A 6219-nucleotide genomic window follows, 5' to 3' on the forward strand; every position below is an offset into this window, starting at 1 on the left:
ATTAATCTGTGTATCGCCACATCAGTGTGACTGTGGCTTATCAGTTAAAATTTCGGCATGTCTATCTCCCACAGTGGATCCATGGCTTCTCCTCACTCTGTCTTGTTCCGCCTATGCTATAGGCCAAGCCAGTTTTCTTTATGTGTTAACCAATAAAAGCAACACATAGACAGAAGGACCTCCCACACCACATGTGGCTAACACAGACAAGACTTATGGGCTAATGTAAGCTATATGAGTTAATAAGAAGCCTGAGCTAATAGGCCAACTAGTTTATAATTAACATAGAACTCTGTGTGTTTCTTTGGGACTGAAAGGCTTTGTGACCAGGCAGGACAGAAACCTCTGTCAACAGGGAAGGCCCCTGCTTACATGAATTAAAATGGTGCCCAAATACCTGGCTCTAGAGATGTCAGGAGGACTTGTTTGTGAACTTCATCCCAACTCAAGTCTAGTGACCTGGGTCAGATTACATGGACTTTTATCAGATGTAGGAGCATATGATAAGAACACTCTACTAATTTCCAGTTCTGATTTTCTAGTATTTAAAATAGTGTAATGGGCAGGGGAAGCAGCCTGAGGGGGGGGAAGAAAAAGAAGAAAAGAGAAAAGAAAGATAGACAAACCTAAACAAGCAATTTTCTATATTCCAATATATCATCTAAAATCTCTCTCAAGGTACATAAGATGCTTTGCTATCCCATCTTCCACATTTCAGGACTGTAGGAGACATTGGGGTTCCTCACACTTCACTGTCAAGAGCCCTGTGTCTGCAGGAAAAGGGGGTGGAACATGCTGGTTTCTTATGTTCCTTAGCTCACTTTTCTTTCATCGTCAGTCTCTCCATCGTGGTGAAGACAGACAAGCCTTTCCTGTAACCTGGGCAACTAGCTACCTTTGATGGGAAATGGCTTTTCTATCATTTCTGTAATTTCATAATCTGCCTCGGCAGAGAAGGTGGGAAAAATAAATAAATAAATCTGCCTCTTAAGGCTGTGGCACTTATGAGAGGGAATGGAGGTTTGTAATATTGGGCAACTTGATTACACAGTCCTTTCATAGGAAAATCACACCACATTCCACTAAGTGCAGAAAGGCCTTCCTTACTGTGCATTTCAAAAGAGCTCTAACACTACCCACACTATAATTATTTTTAACAGGTGTGTGGCAGTCCAATTTATAGCAACAGGGTGATGCTCACTCTAAGTTGTCCCCTAGATTTCAGACAGTCCTTAAAAATGTTACAGAAATGGTCTCTTTCCAAACAATACACCTTCTTCAAACCTTTTACATGTAATTAAGTCCTCCATCAATGCACTGAGGGTCACCAAAATTGAGAGTTGAAAGAGGCAAAGACCATTCTTATTTGACCCTCTATTACATTATATTACTGCCATCCAGTGCTAGGAAATGGCCTCCTGACATTCTAATGATGGAAGAGAGTTTGGAATACAGACGTCCTGATTTTTACTATTTTACTAATATACTGTGTTTTTGATTTTTATTTTTGTCTTATATTTTACTCTTTGCATACAGTTTTTCTAATTTTCAAATTTCAGATTTGATGAAAGGTATATAGATTTTTTTGTTACTGCTTTTATTTTTCTTCTATCTTCACATTTGAACACCAAAATTTTGTTGTTTCTTTTTTTCTCCCTTTACTCCCTTGCCTTTTTTGGGGGGGGCAGGTGCCACCCAGCTCCCAAATAAATCACACACATGGAGTTTTGCTGTTACTTATGAATGTCTTGTTTTTGCTTGACGCATTGCTAGTCAGTTTTATTTAACTTAAATTATTCTGTCTACATTTGCCTCTGGACTTTTTCCTTTTCTTACATCTATACATCATACTTTCACTACTGTTCCATGGCTGGCTGTGTGACTGGGTGACTGACCCCTATTGTCCTCTCCTTGTTCTCTCTTCCTCTTTCTTCTTTCCTACAGAGTTCTCCTCTGCCTGCCAGCCCTGCCTATCCTTTCTCTTCCCTCACTATCATTCAGCTCTTTATTAGGCCATCAAGTGTTTTAGACTAAGAATCACAACTTCACAAAGTTAAACAAATGCATCATAAACAAAAGTAAAACATTTTTACATCAATAAACAACAGTTCCAGAGCATAAAGCAAAATAACACATCTTAAACTAATAATTTAGATACAACAGAGGTATCTAAAAGAAAGCATAGAACTAACTTTTTCAATTGTAAGTATATTTTTCTTTTACTCATTTTATAACCAATAAATACTTTAAGTATCTAATTCCTTAACCTAGACATTTGGCACCTAAGAGTCAGTTCAAAATACAAAAATAAAAAATACATAATGATGAAAGCAATAAAGAATATTAACCCACTACAGTAATAATATTTTTTAAAGTTTAAAAAAAAACTGAGGTCATTAATTTCTCAAGAAAATAAGGCATTTGAATATTTAAAAGTGAGGTATTTATTCATATAATGACATGATGAACTGAGGAATTAATGCACCTGGATGGTGGCTTCCAGGACACTTTGTGTGTTTACACTTAGCATTGTAAAGACACTGAATTTAAAACCACTAACGTTTTTCTCTCCTAGAAGACATAGAAACAAGTAAGCAACACACATATGTGTCCGTAAGATATACTTTTATTTGTTGTAATGTGCAAGGCAGAAACTGCTTGGTAGTCTGCCTCGACACTGGAATGAAAGAAATGAGCAGCCTCACCGTCATATAACACTTTAAGAGATGTTGTCACCGATGTGACAAGCTGTTTCTTCCAAAGTAACTTCATAGTGATACACTAGATACTGTAGTTTACTATGGCATTTTAAAAACATGTCCATTCATTTTTTTTCTACATTTTGCTTTTGTTTGTTTAAACACATTTTTATTAATCAATTAATTCTTTCCACAGCCCAATCACATTTCTCCTCTTTCCTTTCTCTGCTCCCAGTCCCTTCCTCAACCTTCCTTCTCCCAACCCCCACTCATCCTACTTTCTTTTCAGAAAGAGCAGGACTCCCTTGTTTAACATCCAGGGATGACATATCAAGCTGCAATAAGACTAGGCACCTTTTCTCCTATCAAGGGTGGATTAAACCACCCAGTAAGAGGAAAGTGTCCCTAAGTAGGTTACTGTAATGAGCATGGAAACAGATTCCTCTGAATGAATAAAGGGGAATCTGTAGTGTAGATAGAGCAGGAAATTTATAGAATAAGAATGAATGTAACTTGGTGTAATGTAAAAGCATTTCTTCTTGTGTGAGGTATGGAAAATTACTAAGGTGAAATATTAAGAGAACATTTGCCCGCTTGAAGGCTGCCACACCCATCTGGCCCTGCTAGATGTAGGGGCTGCACCCAGCAACCGTGGTAACGAAATAATCTTTCCACACAAGAGGGACCCCCACCCTTCTATGGCCAGTAGATACTGATAACCTAGGACACCTGGTTATCGGAAGGATCAAACGAGGGGCAATTTTGAACTGACTTAGAAGAGGTGGATGAGGCAGGACGGTTATCTCACTTCTCACAATGGCTCTGGCACCAGGCCTCCGTGGAAAGAGAGATCCTCCTAGCCTGCCTCCCAAAAAGCAGCAATACTGAATGCCTTGCCTAAACATTTAATGCTCTGTCTCCCGAGCACAGAGCTTTGTCTCCCGAAAACAGACATTTAACGCCTTGCATCCCGAATGCAAATCCTCATTCCCTGAGAGTGGACATTGAAGGTCTGTCTCCTGAGAACAGACTAGATAATCTGCCTTTCAGAATGCTTTGCCATCCCGAAAGCAAAGCTTCGTCTTCTGAGCAGACAGAACACTTTGCCATACCGAAAGCAAAGCTTCATCTTCGAGAGTAGAGAACTAAAAGCCTTGTCTCCCGAGACTCGGTAACCCGAAAGCCGAGTCCAAGGCCCTACCAAATACCAGCCTGGAACATCAGGACCTTATCTCCCGAGGGCAGACTATGGGGTCAAGAGTCGATCTTCGCTACCCAGCCCCCAGTGTGGACAAGAGCCCAGCCTGAAGAAATTCAAAAAGCCCTTTTTAAGCCAGGGAATATCAGGTCATATGATGCTATTTCATGTGTGTATGAGAGGTTAAGAGAAGAGCATAGATGTGTTAATACATATGTTTAGTGTGTGAAATCTTAAAGAGATATTTTATGGATAATTGATAAAATTAGCAAATATTAATGGATAAGTTAATGTTAAGAAGCGTTCCATAGATAAGTAATGGATAAGTTGTATTAAGGTTATAGATAAGTAATGGATAAGTTGTATTAAGGTTAAGAAGTATTTTAGGAATAAGTGATAAGTTAGATTAAGGCTACGAATTGGTTTTATGTATTAGGTTTAGTAGGATTAATAATTGTGATATTGAAGTGCCTGTGTGTTGCCCATTATCAATTCCCCATGCCTATTGAGATTGTAACCCTCATTGATGCATTGGATATTGAAGTTGCTAGTAATGAATCATTATAAAAATAATTCTCTTGCTTGGTCTGGTTACTCATCACTCTCTGGGGAGAAGGGCATAGAGTCCTCATAAGTATTACTCGAAAAGAACCTGGAGCTGAAGTCCCCCAGCTCGTAACAGTTACAGAGTCAGAGACCGCCTGTGATCCCACCATTAGGAGCCTCATGTGAAGACCAAGCTATACAGCTGTAACATATGTACAGAGGGCCTATATCTGTGTCATGCAAGTGCTCTTGTTGGCTTTTCAGTCTGTGAGCCACTGTGAGCCCAACTTAGTTGATTCTGTGGATCTTCTTGTGTCCTTTGCCCCTCTGGTTCCCATAATCTTTCCTCCCCCTCTTCCACAGGAATTCTCAAGGTCTGCCTAATGTTTGGCTGTGGGTATTTACTCTGTTTCCATCATTTGCTGGGTGAAACCTCTCTGATAACAATTGGGCTAGGCAACAATGTAGGATTAGAGTAGAATATCATTAGAATCATTTCATTGACTTCTTTTTTTCCAGTTATGTTTGTTTTATCCTAAGTTTCTGGATTGTCTAGCCTCTGTATTCTGGCTCTCTTAGGGGTGGGCCTCAAGCTGGACCAGTCATTGGTTAGTCACTCCAATAATTTCCATGCCACTTTTGCCCCAGCATATCTTATAAACAGGGTAAAATGTATGTTGAAGATTATGTGGATGTGTTAGGGTCCCAATTCCTTCACTAGAATTCTTTCCTAGTTACAAGAGATGGTCAGTTCTTGCTCCATGTCTCCCATTGCTTAGAGTCACTTGAATCTCACTATGAAGAGGAAATATAAGAAACATCACAGACAGATGGAAGGAAAGGTCTGGAGGGGGGTTGGGCATTAAAAGAGGATCAATAAGATGCAAGGAAAATAGAGGAAAAGAGTTCTGGGAAGAGAATAAAGAGAGTTGGAATTGGGAACATCTCTAAGATGAGCTACAAACCTTGTTCAGTGGAAACTCCAAAGAGTCTATGAGTGACCTTAATATATACATGCTTATTCTTAGTTTCTGTTTGTCCTTTCTTCACCTCCATGTCCTCTCATCTGACCCTACTTCTGTTCCTCTTCATTCTTAACAAATTTTTTTCCTTCTAAATTTATATCATGTTCATTCCATTACCCAATCATAACTGCCTACTTTTATAATTTTCCTTCGCTCTTGTACTCGTATTTGTTTTTATGTTCCTAACATAAGTATACAACATAATCAAACACATACAGAGAGACACAGACAGGAACAGAGAGGGCAGGGGCAGAATCTAGATTACATATAGAATAAAAAACCTTTTGTCTCTGTAAGTCTATCTTATTTCACTTGACATAATAATTTCCAGGACTACTTCTCACTTTACAGACATTAAAGGAGAAAGGTCATGGGTCTCTATGATTTGTCTGAGTCCATCCATCCATCTCTCCATAAATCTAGTAAGGAGTGGGGACTTGTACCAGGTTTCATAATTTTGGATTGCCCCATAGTTGTAAAAGGTACACAAGCATTTCTAATGTAAGAGAGGTCCTATTCTATAGGATCAGAGTACAGACTCATGTTAGTTTTTTTGTTTGTTTGTTTTTTGTTTTTCCAACTGTCTTGGAACTCTCTCTGTAGACCAGGCTGTCCTCAAACTCACAGAGATCTGCCTGCCTGTGCTTCCAAAGTGCTGGGATTAAAGGCATGTGTCACCACTGCCCGGCCTCAGGCTCCTATTCTTTTTATTATTATTGTTATTATTATTATTATTATATTATTTTATTAT

The sequence above is a fragment of the Alexandromys fortis genome, unplaced genomic scaffold (assembly GCF_014885135.2).
Source record: "Alexandromys fortis isolate MF-2015 unplaced genomic scaffold, M_Fortis_MF-2015_v1.1 scaffold_280, whole genome shotgun sequence".
NCBI classification, from domain to species: Eukaryota; Metazoa; Chordata; class Mammalia; order Rodentia; family Cricetidae; genus Alexandromys; species Alexandromys fortis.